This window comes from Typopeltis vanoorti, chromosome 6, assembly GCF_054136105.1.
Source record: "Typopeltis vanoorti isolate ZY-2024b chromosome 6, IOZ_Tvanoo_1.0, whole genome shotgun sequence".
Taxonomy (NCBI): domain Eukaryota; kingdom Metazoa; phylum Arthropoda; class Arachnida; order Uropygi; family Thelyphonidae; genus Typopeltis; species Typopeltis vanoorti.
In genome coordinates this window covers 141,678,820-141,697,847 of record NC_143554.1, presented here as the reverse complement: position 1 = coordinate 141,697,847, position 19,028 = coordinate 141,678,820, and the positions used below count along the sequence as shown (strand labels likewise).

Here is a 19,028-nt window from a genome sequence, read left to right as displayed (position 1 = left end):
TGAAGCAAATATACTTTCCATATTCCCAGTTATCTGTAGAAGCAAATGTATGGATGGGGTTATATAGCGCTATAAGCTCCGATCATGGCAGTAGGGTAACAGCAATTGCCGAGGCTTCATTGGCACAGCATTGCCATCCACTATCCTCACTGGGTACCAATTTTACTCTAATCCTACGACATGCATGGGCTACCGTGAGGCTGTCATGTAAGTAAATCCCTCTGTAAAAATTAAGACGATCTCTTGGACCACTCCCTACCAGTGGTTGAATGATCGTCCAACTCAGCGTTGGTTGCACTCAGTGACGGCTTCCCCCCTACAACTGAGCATAACTGCTCATATTCCAGGGTAAAGCATCCAGCAACAAGGCCCTTCACGGACAACGCCAGAGAACAATCTCGCCAGAGAATCAAAATGCTCCCTCAGGGCAAATCCCAAAACATCTAAGCTCCTCCCCCCTCATCGGAAACAATGATCCGGAAGAAACCAAAGACACCGAAATTATCAAAGCTCTGCCTCCCATTTTAGTCGCATCTTACGACATGCAGGGCGATTTTTAAGTAAACCCATGTTTAAAAATTAGAACGATCCCTTGACCAATCCATAGTAGCGAAAAGAGCATCGATCTCAGCTTTGACTAACTCCTAAACAGGCTAACCCTACCACCGAGCAGAACCGCTCACATTCCATAGAGACGCCCGAAAACATCCGACCGGGAACTCAAATTGTTCTCTCAGGGCAAACGCCTGAAATCTAAATCCCCTCCTCCCTCATCGCGAGCAAAATTCCGGAAGAAACCTAAAAGAGAGAAACTCTCGAAACTATGCGTCCCATTTCAGTCGCCTCTTACGACATGCATGGCAATTTTTAAGTAAAGCCCTGTTTAAAAATTAAAATGATCCCTAGACCACTCCATTGGCGAAAGATAGTCCAACTCAACGTTGGCCCACTCACTGAGAGGCTCACCCTAACAAAGAGCAGAGTCACTCATATTCCAGAGAAAGGCATCCAGTGAAAGGGCAACCCCCGAAATCTAACCCCCCCTCACCGAGAGCAACATTCCGGAAGAAACCTAAGACAGCGAATTTCTACAAACTCTGCGTCCATTTTAGTCCCCTCTTTCGACATGCATGGGTTACATGCATGGGATGCTATCTTATCCCGGCCACCACACGTGGTCAATTATAATCTTTTTTTTTTTTTTTTGCTAGATGGGGTGAAGCAAAATGCTTTTCATATTCCCCGTTATCTGTAAAGAAAATATATGAATAGAGTAATATAAGGCTATTGGCTCTTATCATGCCAGGAGGGTAACAGCAATAACCGAGCCTTAGTTAAAACTTCATTGGCTACAGCATTTCCATCCATCACCCTCCCTGGGTACCCATTTCAGTCGTCTCGTACGGTATGCATGGGCTACAGTGGAGTTATTCTAATCCCATTCACCACACACCTCCACCTGTCCATATAGCCAGCAAAAGCCTCTGCTACTAATGACTCCCAGAAACTTAAGCAAGTTTGAGCGCGGTTAGTAGTTGGAAGGATTAATAGTTCGATGCTATTGACATACTCTGATATATATATATTCACTGAGAATGATTTACTCGGTTGTTAAACATAATTTTTAAAAATAATTGAATGACATTTACCGAAAATAAAGGAAAAGTATTTAATGGTATCACACAACTAGTTTCGGCTTTTACAGCGGTGTTTTTATAAAAGAAAAGAGAAAACATTAAACATTGAAGATAAAAAACTCTCAACAGTACAGGAAAGTCACTATACATATAAAAACGTTGTAGTTAATGTATTTAAAGCTGTTCCTTCGCATTGTTGGTTGAGTGCGTGCGTATAGCATCACGTGAGCGCCAGTATGTGATCACAGCAGAATTGCAGTCTGGGTTGTTGTAGCTCAAATTATTATTGAAATATATAGGGTTGAGAATGATTTCTCTACATTCTACAATCCTTCTCTCCAATTCGTCATTGCAACGGAAAATGTTGTTAGATCTGTCCCAAAGGACTGTATCACTATATCTTTGATCATCAGAATCGGTAAAAAAAAGGACATGGTTGGATAAAGCACTGGAACGTGTTCTCCTGTAAGTGATGACCCTCCTGTGCTCCTCTATTCGTAACTCAACAGACTTATCCGTCTGGCCAATGTAAGGAATCTCACAGTCCTTATAAGGACTGGCTTAAATCTATATCATCAAAAGCAGTTATTAGAAAAAAAAAAAAATATATATATATATATATATTTTTTTTTAATTTATTCATCATCATCATCATCATCATCAAATTCCTGCCATGTACCCTCAAGGGGTGTACAGGATATGACAGTACTACATGAAAAAATTACATCATTACTAACTTCCTATCTACAATTTTCCTCCAAATCAGTCTGTTACTTGTCAAGACTCCAACATTATCAGATCTTATATTTCTATCGTCTAAGGCACTTTGTACCGTATCAATCCACCTATATCTTGGTCTTCCTCTGGGTCGTTTTCCTGCCAACCTGGCAGAGAACACTTGTTTTGCTAATCTTTCCTCTCCCATTCTATTTAAGTGACCATACCATCTGAGATTAGCTCTGCTAACGCATTCCTGGATGCTGACAATGTCAAGTTCTTTCCTAATATCCTCATTTTTAATATGATATTGCCATTGATGCTATCTGTTCATGCCTCTAATCTTTCTCAGGACTCTCATATCTGCGGTCTCTAGTCTTTGGTCAAGTGTTTTACTTCTGACCCAGCTCTCAGATCCATAAGTTAAAATTGGTTTGAACACAGTCTTGTATACAGCTAATTTAGTGTTCCGACTAATTTCTTTCTTATTCCATATGAATTTATTCAATTGACTTCCCACGATACCAGCTTTGCTGATTCTGTTGTCTATTTCTATATTTAGTTTACCATCTTCAGTAAAAATTGTGCCTAAGTAGCTGAAATGTTTTACTTGTTCCACAGGTTCTCCATTCACAACACAGTTGACATTTTCAATGATTCTGCCTATTTTCATTGTCTTTGTCTTTTTATTGCTGACCTTCATACCATATCTATTACAACAGCTATTCAATTTAGTCAGAGAATCTTGCAGACTTGTAGCGGATTTATTTAGAAGTATAACATCATCCGCATAAAGCAAAGAGCTGACATTAACATCTCCAATTTTGATATCAGGTTTAATACCACATTCCTTCATAATGTGATCCATATAGATAATGAATAACAGAGGGGATAATGTACATCCTTGTCTCACACCAGATTTAACATTAAACCATCTTCCCATACTTCCTTCAATTCTAACTGCTGACTCACAACTCAAATAAAGACTAAGTATTGCTTGATATAATGCCCCATTGACACCATATAACTGCAGCGTATTGAATAGCTTCTCTCTTGGCACCTTGTCATATGCCTTTTCCAAATCGACAAAACTTAAATACAGATCTTTGTTATATTCCCATGCTTTCTCGACTATTTGTCGTAAAGTGAATATCTGATCCTGACAGCCTCTATTTGGCCTGAATCCAGCTTGTTCTTCACCAAGCATTTCTTCCACAATTCTTCTCAACCGTTTCTCAAGTATACTTGCATAGATCTTGCCAGGAACACTCAGTAGGGAAATACCTCTGTAATTCTCACATTCAGTTTTATTTCCCTTTTTATATATGGGTACTATGAGAGCTCTACTCCAATCATCGGGAATTCGTCCCTCTGTCCAGGCTTTCTGAACTATGCAGTGCAGCCACTGTAAGACTCTTATACCACCATACTTCAGCATTTCTGGTCGAATATCATCTACCCCTGCTGCCTTTCCACATTTCAAGCCTTTGATGGCTTTTTCTACTTCAAGTATGGATATGTATTCCTGACTGCATGCCTGGTCAGTGTATTTTATCACTGTGCTGTCATCACCGCTTGTTTCATTTAGCAGTTTTTCAAAGTAATTACTCCATACTTCAAGGATATCTTTTTAATTTATTTTATTATGAAAAACATACATTACTCTTTGAAGAATTTCACTGTTCGTTAATTGTTGTAAACTATTTAATATATATTACAGACAAAAATGGGAATAAGCTATTATATGCATATCATTCGTTTATTCATTTTGATAATTTTTGTAAATATCTGCAGCTTAGAATTTTTTTTTTTTAGCTCTAATATAGCTATGAGAGAAGATACGTATCGGATTTTCCTTGGCATTTAAATTTCACGTTTGGGTATGAATAAAAAAAATCTACATTCAGTGTTCTATTGGTAAGTGAAATCACAGAGAAATAATGTGTTCTAGTAGTAATATTACAAACTATATAAATAATCTTTTAAAATAGAATTTAAGGAAGATTAAACTTTTTATTATACATTACTTTGAAAACCAAATATCATAGAATTCTTGATTAGAAGCAGTTATTTATATTTTATTTATTTTATATAATTGAATCATTTAGAAACACCTTTTTAATTTAAAATGATTTCGACGTTGACTGAAAACGCCCTTTCATCCTGCCATGATCAGAGCTTTATAGCTCAATAACACCTTATCCCTACACTGTCCTCTACAAATAACGGGGAATATGAAAAGCATTCTTGCTTCGTCCGTTTAAGCTAGTCCTTTAAGGATTTTGTTGTATTTCTTCTATGTATATATTCGTACTTCCAACTCTGTTTTTCAAGGGCTGAGCACAAAAAATAAGTTAATAATAATGATTTATTAATTTTATATTCCTATTAATGACATTTATATTACTAATTTCATATTCGGATTAATGGCATTTATATTAATAATTTTATATTTATATGAATTTATGTTAATTATAAAAATTAAATTCGTTATCATCTTCATGATTACTCGGCATTCAGATATACACACCTCATTTTTAATCCTTTAAGGATAATCATGAAACTAAAACTTCGTTCTCCATGGGCACCAGTTTCACTAGACAGTTCCTAGTTTAATTAAATTAAACTAGGAACTGTCTAGTTAACTGTAACACAATTAAAAAAATAGCAGTTCTTTGCTTATTTTCGATAAATCCTTAATTCACATAAGAAATTTTAAATATTTTTTCATCTTTGCCTAAAGGGAATTAAAAATTATTTAAAAATATCACAAAATAAACAAACTAGTCGTGTAAAAATAAATATATTTTTAAAAAATTTTCTAAGCCTACCGTCTTGTAAATTTCCTTAATTATAAATAAATAGTGAATGTTTTACTGTAGCAAAACATTCCGTACACTATTCTCTAATTACTGATATAAATCCAATTGCCAACATATTTTTGTGGATTGGCCTGTTTAATTGTATCCGAATATCAAATGTTATAAGACACAATAACTTAGAACATTTTACGAAAAATCAGGAGAAAAATTCTTACCGTAAACTTCAACTTGGAACGAAAGCACTTTATGAAAACAACGACAAACTGAAATGAATCTTGCTTTAAAATGGGGTTGCGAGAGAGAGACATCTGGTGTCTAACACACGTTTCCTGTTGCTTCATAGCTGACTCATCGTTTAAATCTGAAAAAAAAAAAAAAAAAACTATATTTTTATATAAATTTGGAATGTCCACAGTTTGTTATACTCCAAAGCATAAAAGATATAATAGTTCAGAACTAATTGACGGTAATCTTTTAATTATTTACTGTATTATTTTTAAATGCAGGTATGAGATTTAAGCAAATAATGCCAGTTGTTATCACAAGATATCTGAAGCTCGCTTTAATATGTCATATTATTCATTTTATTCCGTACAAGTACTACACTTGTGTAGAGTGTCAGGCCACGTGCCCTTCTGCTAGTTTACTGATACATTCCTATAATTACGAAACATGAACTGATTTCTACCGTTTCTCCATTCACATTTATTATACTTTTTTTTTTCAAAAGAAACAACTTCAGACATATGCTAATATAAGTCTATTTCCAACGAATGCGTATAAAAATTTATCTAAATTTAAAATTCATCCTACCTGCACTGTCATAAACGCTAGATTATAACGTGCAGTTCTGAATGAAATCACTACGGAGATAATGTAAACAGTTTGTCGATTTTGACCAGGCAAGGAGGGATTTTTCTTACGAAAACAACACAGACTCATAACCTCTCAGAAAACTGGAGCTTACAGGTTACAGTATTTTAGACAAAAACTCCATTCAGGATTTACTAATTGATTCTGAGATATCAGAAGAGTGAAATATTTCCCCCCCCCCCTCGCTCCACACTAATGTCTCCAAATCATTGAAACCTATTACAGTTGTCCTTAATACGAAGGAACCAGGCTAAATTATTTCAAACGTTTCTTAGGATATAAAGGATTTTTCTTAGTCGCTTTAGAGAACTAAATGCATACATCCATACAGATCATCTCTCTCTCTCTCTCTCTCTTCTCTCTCTCTCTCTCTCTCTCTCTCTCTCTCTCTCTCTCTCTCTCTCTTACACACACACACACACACACACACACACAAACTAATTTCAGCATTTTATACACAAATTAATACATAGAAGACCTACATAGGGAGATCTCATCCTAAAAACTCACTTATTTGCATCTTTCGCTTCTCTTCCTTCTCTGTAACATTCCAAACGGATATCTTTCCCGTATTTCGATGAAGCGCAGAAACGCAGACAAGAATTTATATTAGAGGTAAAAGCTATTTCGATGTCAGATGACAAAATGTATGACACAATGATCCATCTCCAAGTATTTCAACAGACTTTGTTGTAAGTGGAGCCTTATTTCCTTTTCGGGAATTCCACTTACTTAATGACTGAATCCAGTAATCCTTTTCCTTACCAATGGAGTAAGCAGAAAATTTCTGGAAATGCAGCACAAAAGTCCGTTAATACTTCGACTTAAGAATAATAAACACACGAGTTCTGTAGTATTCTTCTAAGTGGATTTTTATTCATTTCCAATTTAATGGGGTTCGTTCCAAACTTACTTTGAATGATTTTATTTCTGCTTTTTTTTTTTTTTTTTTTTTTTTGGAAAACATCATTATTTTTCAAAAATGCGATGTCATAACAAAGAAAATATATTCATTGGATCCAAGATTCTCGTCTCTGCGCTCTGAAATTCCAGTATAATGCGTGCAATTTAAAGAAACTTCTTAAACAAAAATCAAAATCAAAACGAAAGAAACCATAATATAACCAGCGATTTTTTTTTTAACATCTGGTAAAATGTATTCCAGGAGCGGTAATCAATGCAACGTGCTAGAGTTGTTTCCCTAAATTAATTGTAACTATGCAGCTTTCTAGATATTTTACCGTCTTCTCCTAAATACATCAACGGAAGGTAAATCTTTCACGATTGCAACAGATTTCGGTGTATAAAACATGAATGTGTAATGCATGCCATTTTACCTCATTATGAATGGCTAACACTTCGGGTGATTATCGCGTTCAATTGTGTGTTTGCGATAATCAGAACAGAATCCAAAGCAATACTTAATCTTCTTTCCCTCCCTCCCTCTCTAATGCCCATCCCTGGATGGTTTGTTGGATTCATCTTCTCTTCGTCATAGACCCTATCCAATATTATCTGCTGAGTGATTTTTCTAAGCTGTATTTTCTAAAATAAAGAGCCAGAAGGCTTCAGTTCGGCGAAGCAAAATTATATCAGTAAAATAGATTTTACATTTAGCATTATTTCCAAGCCGAATGTAAGAATTATGAAAGTTTCGTAAAGTAAATTGACCAGATAGCTTACGGTAATAAACCCACCGGCATTCATTTTTAAACGGCGCAAATTATCTGTCTTTTACAAACAAATGCAGGACACTATTTTTTTCAAATGTCTTTATTTTGTCGTAGGCCTCAAGAACAGTTAAAGACTTCCCTTTAAGGGGGAGGCTTAGTTCATTTAATTTTAAAAAAATGTCATAAAGTGAGAATAGCATTGATAACCATGCTTCATCAATAAGTAGTAATATAAAAAGAGAATTACATTCAATTACCAAACTTCGTGCCTTAATTGAAATAAATTTATTTGTACTTTGCCGCTGGATATCCAACGTATTTCAGAATGAAGCAAAAGTTTTATATATTCACTGCCCATTTCAGCACAGAGTACTGAAAATAACCTGTTAATTAACGGTCGAGCCTTATTAAAATTAAGGAGCTTTACAGAGTTGTGTTGCAAACTTTTATATTCTGGTGGCATTCCTTTGGAGATCAACCTTTCCCTATGTATGGAGCAATATACCGCTTGCCTGTAAGGTGCGCGAGCTCCATCCGAACAGAAGCTCATGCCTTTTTTCCACTGGATGCCTTTGTGTATTATGTCATTACTGAGATTGTGAAATATTTCTTCTCCGGTTGTTTAAGGTGACTAAGTTCTACAAAACAGAGTATCGTTATGAATGTTGTTATCATGCGAATATCTTGCGTTGTATATTAACTGCGCATCATCTGTAACCCACTAGTCTCGTCGATTTGTAACGCATAACAACGGCTCTTCTTAACTCTCTCGATTATTTGCGATTCTATGTCACCTGCCATATCATTAATTCTGCGACCTACAGTATCATCGAAAGAGGAGTCAAATCAACATCTTTTATTATCTTATTGCGAAACATTTTTTTACACATCTTCTATAGCTGGAAGTAGTATATTTTCTCTCATATAATGACGTTTCCCTATTTTTGCTATGCGTAAAATTAAGAGATAGATGCATCCAGTGCCTTCCTATTAATCGACCCCCAGGGCCGAATAAACTACATCTTTCCCATTATTTAATGTCGCTAAGCATCTAGCATGAATCCCGCTTTAAAACAGCATTGCCGATTCAACTACACAGGAATACATTTACATTTACACCTGGAATGTATATAGCAAAGGGAGAGAAAGCCACATCTGGGCTCTGCCAAACATTTCTCCTTAATCACGTTGCTTCATAGGTAACTCACAGTTAAAATACCAAATATAGCGATAGTTTTATATAAATTTGTAATGTCAGTAGTTTGTTATACCCAAATAAATAAGCGATACAAAATTTCTGGATTAATTTCAGATAAAAGTTTATTAAATTACCGTATTATTCTTTAATAATGCAGTACGAGGTTTAAGCACATGAATGCGAATTGATATCACCTGATACCCGTAGCTCGTTTAATAAGAAATATAGTTCATTAATATTCAGTACAAGTACTAGACATCTGGAGAGTAAGAGATCACGTGACTCTATGCAAGATTACCGATATATTCCTATCATTACATGAGATGAACTGATTTCTGTTATTTTACACTTGACATTTATAGCGTATTTATAGTATATAGCACATTTATAGCGTATTTATAGTATATAGCACATTTATAGCACGTGCATAGCATATTTTTTAAACACTAATTTCAGCATTTTAGTAAACAAAATATTTCAAGGAAGACAGACATCTGGAAATTTTATCAAGAAAACTCACTTATTTGTATTTTGACTTTCTCTACATTCTCTGTAATTTTTGTGAACAAAATATATTGAAGAGAAAATCAGAATGATTCGGTTTATTAATTTATTCAAAACTGGCATATTGTCTAAACGTTAAGAATGTTACGTCATTCAAATCTGAGATATTTCCCGTATTTTAATGAAGCGAAGAAACGAGCAAGCAAAAGAATAACACAGTTAAAAATTACTTCGATGTCAGAGGACACAATTTATATCAAAGCCATCTTTCTGCAAGTATTTCAACAGATATATTCTAGGTGGTGCCTTATTTCCTTTTCGTGAATTGCACTAAAATAATCATTAAATCCAGGAATGCTCTTTAATTACGTGAAGTAATTAAGTAGAGACCTTTCTTGAAAATGCGGTACAAACGGCATTTTCGACAAAAGAGTGAAAAACACACGAGTATTTTGTAGTACTTGATTGTGGATTTTTCCGAATGGTACATCCGCACATAAATTATGTCGATTCTTATTTCTTATTCATTTGGCAACATTTGTTTACTATTATAAGATGCTTACTAAAACCTAAAACGACGTGATTTTGTTTGAATTTATAACTAATTTTTAATTTGACAACGAATACTGTGGGATGCAATATTTAATTCGGCATCTGAATAAATCATGTTAGCATTATTTGTAATTTAGGGGAATAGTATAGATGTTATTCTTTTAAAAATATTGAATTAAAAGTCACATATTTTCAATTATAATAAAGTGCTGTGTTTGACACAGAAAGGTGCAATACGTGATATGAAAATAGAAGAAACCCCAATCTAGTCCACTGTTCTTCTGTGTCACTGTCAGGCACATCTGAACAAATTCTAACTGTATTCTATAATGGGACAGTTATAAAACCCCTTACTATATAAAAGGAAACCTGTAGAGAACAGAGATAAATATTGAATCGTTGTTGTAAAAATTAAATTCTGCAACTTGAGGGGAACATCCGCAGAGCAATCCGTGAAGATCGCAATTAATATAATTGATCACTTTTTTTTTGAGCTGGGTGGGGGGGGGGGGGGGTGGGGGGGGGGGGGGGTGGGGGGGGGGGGGGGTGGGGGGGGGGGGGGGTGGGGGGGGGGGGGGGTGGGGGGGGGGGGGGGTGGGGGGGGGGGGGGGTGGGGGGGGGGGGGGGTGGGGGGGGGGGGGGGTGGGGGGGGGGGGGGGTGGGGGGGGGGGGGGGTGGGGGGGGGGGGGGGTGGGGGGGGGGGGGGGTGGGGGGGGGGGGGGGTGGGGGGGGGGGGGGGTGGGGGGGGGGGGGGGTGGGGGGGGGGGGGGGTGGGGGGGGGGGGGGGTGGGGGGGGGGGGGGGTGGGGGGGGGGGGGGGTGGGGGGGGGGGGGGGTGGGGGGGGGGGGGGGTGGGGGGGGGGGGGGGTGGGGGGGGGGGGGGGTGGGGGGGGGGGGGGGTGGGGGGGGGGGGGGGTGGGGGGGGGGGGGGGTGGGGGGGGGGGGGGGTGGGGGGGGGGGGGGGTGGGGGGGGGGGGGGGTGGGGGGGGGGGGGGGTGCTTTCTGGGAATTAAAACAATAAATAAGGATATCAACTATTTTCGACCATGAAATTAAAAACAAAAAACTTCAAAATTCGAATTAGTAACCGAAGAAGTTGCTATGAGAAAGCACCAGAAGAAGAAAAACCAACTAATGCTGAAGCTCACGTGCTAGAAGAAGTGGATATAATTCGTAAATCCAGAAGTAAACAAAAATACCCGTGGAGAAGTGATCTCACAACAAGAGGATTAAATACCGGAGTAGATGTGTGTTGAGAAAATAGAAACAAAGCTTTGCATGTCCGTACCAAGAATAAGCTTAGCGTCAACTATAATGCAATCCATCTCTTAACAAGGAATTATACAGTATTTATAAGTGATTACTGGAATTGTACTCACTAGGAAAGTAGCAATAAGAACTTCCTGAGCATCCTTTGCAGCACGTTCCTCCTTCAAAGCAATCTTCGTCTTTAATGCAACCTTCAATTGGCTTTGATGGCTTTTCAGTACTCATCAGAGTGCAAATTAGTTCTGGACATGCTGCATTAAGGAAATAATAGTTTTCACATTAATATTATATTTTAGTATTATCTGCACAAACCAGAGCTCATGACTGAAGACATTAATATTATATGACAAATGAAAATTGACCATGCTACCGTTTTAGACAAATAGATAAAATGAAAAAGCATATATATTTCTATATTTAGAAGAAGGCGAACTTTCTTTTCAAGGATATAGTTTAATATTCACACACACACACACACACACACACACACACACACACACACACACACACACACACACACACACACACACACACACACACACACACACACACACACACACACACACACACACACACACAGTTTGATTCCGTCTATTCCTGGCCCTTTTTACGGTTTTAATGTTGCAGCTTGTTCTAAGGAATTTAAAGACTTTATGTAAAGGATGTGCCTTTTTAAGGAATTTCTTGCTGTCTCTTCCTGATATAAACGGCAGTGTTTTTCTGTTCTTAATTTCCTTGTGTTAGAATCGCTTCTGATAATACCGTATTGAGCATTCGGAGAGATAGTTTTGTAGATGTTCATGAGTTCCATGTAGATTCGTGGCTGGTGTATTTTTTTTTTTTTTGTTGTTGTTGTTGTTTTTTTTTATCCTGCTGCATAACATTTTTTTTATGCAGCAGGATAAAATTTTTATTATAATTTATTATGTATATATATATATAATAAATTATAATAATTAACGAAAATGATATTGTTTAAAATGCGCCAGCACGCACACGCACCACACAGGCACGCATGCACGCACGCACGCACACACACACACACACACACACACACACACACACACACACACACACACACACACACACAATGGACGATCGCACACAGCTATAGAAAACATATTCGCTTTAATAGTTCTACGAATAACATCCGTCTATTTGTCCAGTCCGTAACTGAAAATCAGTAATGCCATAGATTTTGCTGCGCGTTATTTTTCTTGTTATAAACCGCCGATATTTTGATTTCCACGAGTGCTTCAATCCCTCACTCTCCTCGTAGACGAGCATGAGTAATTGGAGTTACTTAGGTAGTAGTTAATTTAGTAAGTTAGTTAATTACTTGATTTGGCAACCACAAAATAGCATTTTTATTATGCTAACACAATGAGAAAATCTTTTATATTATTCAGAAGAGCATGTTTTTATAGTTAAACTTCTGTTATAATTATTATTATAAGTTTTTATACTTAGTATTTTAATAATTAAAAAACCTTACTTACCACATCCTATATCTCCAATAATTATTACAGCAATACAAATCACGGCCAACTTCCATACTATTCCTTGCATAATTACTTAAAATCTGAAATAAGATCATAGCCAGGAAGGGAATTACATTTTTATTATTGTCGTAACATTTTGGTTATATTTTTAGATCTACAGATATTTCAGTAATAAACCCTAGTCATTGTTTTAAAATCAATCTTAAAGTAATGTTTTGAAACGTAAAATAGAATTTACTATACTTCAATTATAATATCTTTTTTTTTCTGGCTAGATGGCTGAAGCAAGTATACTTTCCATATTCTCCGTTATCTGTAGAATAAAATGTATGGATGGGGTTATATAGCGCTATAAGCTCTGATCATGGTAGGAGGGTAAGAGCAATTGCGGAGCCTTAGTTTAGGCTTCATTGGCCACAGCATTGCCATCCATTATCCTTCCTGGTTACCCATTTTATTCGCCTCCTTCGACATGCATGGGCTACCGTGAGGCTGTCATGTAAGTAAATCCCTCTCTAAAAATTAAAACGATCTCGCGGACCACTCCCTACCAGTGGTTGAAAGATCGTCCAACTCAGCGTTGGCTGCACTCATTGACAGCTTCCACCCAACACCGAGCATAACCAGTCATATTCCAGTGTAAAGCATCCACTGACAAGGCCCCTCACGGACCACACCAGAGAACATCCTCACCAGAGATTAAAAATGCTCTCTCAGGACAAATCTCCTGAAATTTAAGCCCCCCCCATCGGAAGCAATATTCCGGAAGAAACCAAAGACAGCGAAATTATCGAAACTCTGCGTCCCATTTTAGTCGCCTATTACGACATGCAAGGCGATTTTTAATTAAACACCTGTTTAAAAATTAGAACGATCCTTAGACCACTCCATAATAGCGAAAAGATCATCCAACACTCAGCTTTGACCCACTCAGAAACAGGCTCACTCTAACACCGAGCAGAGCCGCTCATGTTCCATAGAGACCCCTGAAAACCCCGGACTCTCAAATTTTTCTCTCAGGGCAAACGCCAGAAATTTAAACTCCCCCCCCCCCCCAACCCTCACCGGAAGCAAAATTCCAAAAGAGACCTAAGAGAGAGAAACTCTCGAAACTATGCGTCCCATTTCAGTCGCCTCTTATGACATGAATGTCAATTTTTAAGTAAAGCCCTGTTTAAAAATTAGAACCATACCTAGTCCACTTCATAGAGGCCGAAAGTTAGTCCAACTCAGCGTTGGCCCACTCAGTGAGAGGCTCACCCTACCACCGAGCAGAGTCGCTCATATTCCAGGGAAAGGCATCCACTGACAAGATCCCACATGGACAACGCCAGAAACCACCCTTCCCGGACTCTCAAAATGATCTTTAAGGGCAACCCCCAGAAATCTAAGCCCCTCACAGGGAGCATAATTCCGGAACAAACCTAAGACAGCGAAATTCTACAAACTCTGCATACATTTTAGTCCCCTCTTTCGACATGCATGGGTTACAGTGATGCTATCTTATCCCGGCCACCACACGTGGTCAATTATAACTTTTTTTTATTTTGCTAGATGGGGTGAAGCAAAAATTCTTTTCATATTCCCCGTTATCTGTAAAGAAAATATATGGATAGAGTAATATAATGCTATAGGCTCTGGTCATGCCAGGAGAGTAATAGCAATAACCGAGACTCAGTTAAAACTTTATTGGATACAGCATTTCCATCTATACCCTCCCTGTGTAACTATTTTAGTCGCCTCGTACGATATGCATGGGCTACAGTGGAGCTATTCTAATCCCGTCCACCACACAGCTCCACCTGTCCATATAGACAGCAAAAGCCTCTGCTACTAATGGCCACCAGAAACTTAAGCAAGTTTGAGCGCCGTTAGAAGTTGGAAGGTATCAATCGTTTCATGCTGTTGACACACTCTCTCTATATATATATGCACGGAGATTGATTTACTCGGTTGTTAAACATAATTTTTAAAAATAATTGAATGACATAAATCGAGAGTAAAGAAAAAGTGATTAATGGTATCACACAACTAGTTTCGGCTTTTACAGCCTTCTTCAGGTTGTAAGACCTGAAGAAGGCTGTAAAAGCCGAAAGAAGAAGCATTAAATATTGAAGATAAAAAAACTGTGATCAATACAGGAAAGTCACTACACATATGAAAACGTTGCAGTTAACGTATTTAAAGCTGTTCCTTCGCATTGTCGGTTGAGTGCTTGCGTACAGCATCACGTGAGCGCCAGTATGTGATCACAGTAGAATGGCAATCTGGGAGGTTGTAGCTCAAATTATTATTAAAATGTACAGGGTTGAGGATGATTTCTCTATATTCCGCAATACTTCTCTCCAATTCGTCATTGCAACGGAAAATGTTGTTAGATCTGTCTCAAAGGACTGTATGACTATACCTTTTTGATCATCAGAATCGGAAGAAAAAAGGACATGGTTGGATAAAGCACTGGCATGTGTTCACCTGTAAATGGTGTCCCTCCTGTGCTCCTCCATACGTAACTCAACAGACTTATCCATCTGGCAAAAGTAAGGAAATTCACAGTCCTTGTAAGAACTAGATAAAAGGGGCGAAGCAAGAATGCTTTTCATCTTCCCCGTTATCTGTAGAGGACAGTGTAGGGATAACGTGTTATTGAACTATTAAAGCTCTGATCATGGCAGGAGGGTAACAGCAATAGTACTCGAGCGTCAGTTAGAACTTCATTGGCTACAGCATTGCCAACCATTATCTTCCAAGGGTATTAATCATCGCATACCTCTCACAATCACACCATATCTTCTTTACACCTGGAATATCCCGATAACCTTTTTTGAGGTCTCCTCAGTGAGACCTCAAAAAAGGTTATTACTATAACCTTGGTATTTATGGTCTAGCTACTCACTCAGGAGACCTCAAAAAATGTTGAACCCGTTCTGGGTAGTGACCCCACCCATAATGCATTGCAGTATACATCTTCTAGTGAGATGTGCTTTACATTATGGGAAAATACTAAGAATAGTGATCAGATCTTTACCCACTTTGCAATGAGTTGCCCCGGTGTTGTGCCATCTTTAGACTTGAACTTTGTTACAGGCGTAAACTTAATGTTTGCATACTTGGGATTAGGAGTCAAAATAACCAAGTTTATAAAATAACTTGGTTATCCAAATATATATATATATATATATATATATATATATATATATATAAATATATATATATATATATATATATATATATATATATTAGTTTTTTTTATTATTATTATTAACAACAAACATTAGTATTTGAAGAATTTCACTGTTCTGTAATCGTGGTCAACTATTTAATATATATTACAGACAAAAATGGGAATAAGCTATTATATAATGTATATAATTTTTTTTATTAATTTTGATAATTTTTGTCAATTACTGCTGCTTAAAGTTTTTTTCGCTCTAATATAATTATAAGTGATACGTATTGGATTTTCCTTAGCATCTAAATTTCACGATTGTGTATGAATAAAAAAAATCTACATTCAGTGTACTATTCGTAAGTCAAATGACAGAGAAATAATGTGTACAGGAAGTAATATTACAAACTATATAAATAATAAAGCACTTTTAAAATAGAATTTAAGGAAAATTAAACCTTTTATTATAAATTACTTTGAAAACCAAATATCATAGAATTCATGATTTGAAGCAGTTGTTTATATTTTACTTTTTTTTAAATGAAGCTTTATATAATTGTAGGATTTCGAAACACATTTTTGATTTAAAATGATTTCGAAGTTAATTGAAAACGTCCTTTCCTCCTGCCATGATCAGAACTTTATAGCTCAATAACACCGTATAACTGTACTGTACTCTAAAGATAATGGATAAAATGAAAAGCATTCTTGCTTCGTCCGTTTAAGCTACTCCTTTAAGGACTTTGTTGTATTTCTTGTATGTATATATTCGTACTTCCAACTCTGATTTTCACGGGCTGAGCCCAAAAAATAAATTAATAAAACTCACGTTATTGATTTCATATTCGTATTAATGCCATTTATATTAATAATTTCATATTTTTCATCTTTGCCTAATGGGAACTGCAAATTATTTTATAACATCACAAAATAAACAAACTAGTCCTTTAAAATAAATTCATCTTTAGAAAAATTTCTAAGCCTACAGACTTGTAAATTTACCTAAATATAAATAAATAGTGAATTCTTTACTGAAGCAAAACATACAGTAAAATATGCTCTAATTAGAAATATAAATCCAATTGCCAACATATTATTCCTGGATTGGCCTGTTTAATTTTATCCGAATATCAAATGTTTATATTAATAATTTCATATTTATATGAAATCATTAGATACAATAACTTAGAACATTTTAGGAATAATCAGGAGAAAAATTCTTACGGTAAACTTCAACTTGGAACGAAAGCACTTTCTGAAAACAACGACAAACTGAAATGAATCGTGCTTTAAAATGGGGTTGCCGATGGTTATATACACTCCACAGGAACCTTTTACACCTGGAAAGCATATAAACAAAGAGAGAGACATCCGGTCTCTAACACGTGTTGTCTGTTGCTTCATAGCTGACTCATCGTTTAAATATGAAAAAAAAAAAGCTTATATTTTTATATAAATTTGGAATGTCCAGAGTTTGTAATACTCCAAAGCATAAAAGACACAATAGTTCAAAACTAATTGACGATAACCTTTTAGTTATCTAATGTATTATTCTTAAATGTAGGTATGAGATTTAAGCAAATGAATGCCAGTTGTTATCACAAGATTGCTCAATAATGTTCCGTACAAGTATTTCGCCTGTGTGGAGTGACAGGCCACGTATCCTTGTGCGAGTTTACCGATACATTCTATAATTGCGAAATATGAACTGATTTCTGCCGTTTCTCCAGTCACATTTATTGCACTTTTTTTTCAAAAGAAACAACTTCAGATATATATCTTTGATTTACGCCAATTTCTAATGCATGCGTACACAAATTTATCTAAATTTAAAATTCATCCCACCTGCACTGTCGTAAACGCTAGATTATAATGTACACTTCCGAATGAAATCACTACGGAGATAATGGAAATAGTTTGTCGATTTTTGACCAGGCAAGTAGTGAATTTTCTTACGAATATAGGTATTATTAACATAGAATCACAACATATCAGAAAACTGGAGCATATGGATTACAGTATTTTAGACAAAAACATACCATGGCAGAAGAGTGAAATATCCCCCTCCCCCGCCCCGCTCCACACCAATGCCTCCAAATCATTGAAACCTATTACAGTTGTCGTTAAGACGCAAGGAACTAGTTTAATTATTCCAGACGTTTCTTAGGATCAAAAGATTTTTTAGTCGCTTTACTGAATTAAATGCATACATTCATTCAGGTCATCTCTCTCTCTCTCTCTCTCTCTCACACACACACACACACACACACACACACACACACACACACACACACACACACACACACACACACACACACACACACACACACACACACACACACACACACACACACAGACTAATTTCCGCTTTTTATACACAAATTAATACATGGAAGACCTACATAGGGAGATCTCATCCTAAAAACTCACTTATTTGCATCTTTCTCTTCTCTTCCTTCTCTATAACATTCCAAACGGATACCTTTCCCGTATTTCGATGAAGCGCAGAAACGCAGAAGAAATTAAAATACAGTTAAAAACTACTTCAATGTCAGAGGACAAAATGTATGACGCAGCGATCCATCTGCAAGTATTTCAATAGACTTTATTCTATGTGGAGCCTCATTTCCTTTTCGGGAATTCGACTTAATCAATGACTAAATCCAATAATCCTTTTCCTTACCAATAGAGTAAGCAGAAATTTTCTGGAAATGCAACACAAACCTCTGACAATATTTCGACTTAAGAATCATAAACACGCGAGTTCTGTAGTATTCTTCTGAGTGGATTTTTATTCATTTCCAATTTAACTGGATTGGTTCCAAACTCACGTTGAATGATTTTATTTCTGTTTTTTTTTTTTTTTTTGAAAAACATCATTATCTCTCAGAAATGCGATGTCATAACAAAGGAAATATATTCATCGAATCCAAGATTCTCGCCTCTGCCCTCTCAAATTCTAGTATAATGCGCGCACTTTAAAGAAAATTCTTAAACAAAAATCAAAAATAAAACGAAAGAAACCTTAAATAGGACTACCGATTTTTTTTATTTTTAACATCGGGTAAAATGTATTACAGGAGCGGTGATCTCAAATGCAACGTGAGAGAGATGTT

General features: G+C 36.6%; 1 long non-coding RNA gene across 1 annotated transcript; it reads right to left on the bottom strand.

Moving 5' to 3' along the window:
* Positions 1–11,360: 11,360 nt before the first annotated feature.
* On the bottom strand, positions 11,361–17,199 carry LOC150105993 (uncharacterized). The gene is made up of 3 exons (XR_016548429.1): positions 17,137–17,199; positions 12,744–12,826; positions 11,361–11,495 (listed from the first exon to the last, which is right to left on the bottom strand). It is a non-coding gene; the product is annotated as an uncharacterized LOC150105993 (long non-coding RNA).
* Between the last annotated feature and the right edge of the window lie 1,829 nt (positions 17,200–19,028).